Genomic DNA, 341 nt, shown 5'->3' on the forward strand with positions numbered 1-341 from the left:
AAGCAATTGACATTGAGACGTTTTCACATGCATTTCTAATCTCTATATGCATGACTATCACTGGTCACAGTCACCTACCTTCTGAGCTCCTCCGCATCTGAGCATGAATACAAGGGTAAGGAAACAGTGAGGTAAAGGAAAAGAAATTACCTGAAGGAGAAGAATAGTAGGCAACAGTCCTTAATAAGGGGGATATGGATAAAAATTGGGTTAGTTTAGGGAGGGGAGAGGGAAGGGTATATGAGGAACCTAGGGGATAAGGAGAAAGAAGCAGTTCAACAGAGGTAGGATCATGGGAGCAAGGGTATTAGTAAGGAAGAAAGGGGGGGAAGTGCAGGCAC

The sequence above is a fragment of the Nannospalax galili genome, unplaced genomic scaffold, assembly GCF_000622305.1.
Source record: "Nannospalax galili isolate Female #2095 unplaced genomic scaffold, S.galili_v1.0 scaffold650, whole genome shotgun sequence".
Lineage (NCBI taxonomy): Eukaryota > Metazoa > Chordata > Mammalia > Rodentia > Spalacidae > Nannospalax > Nannospalax galili.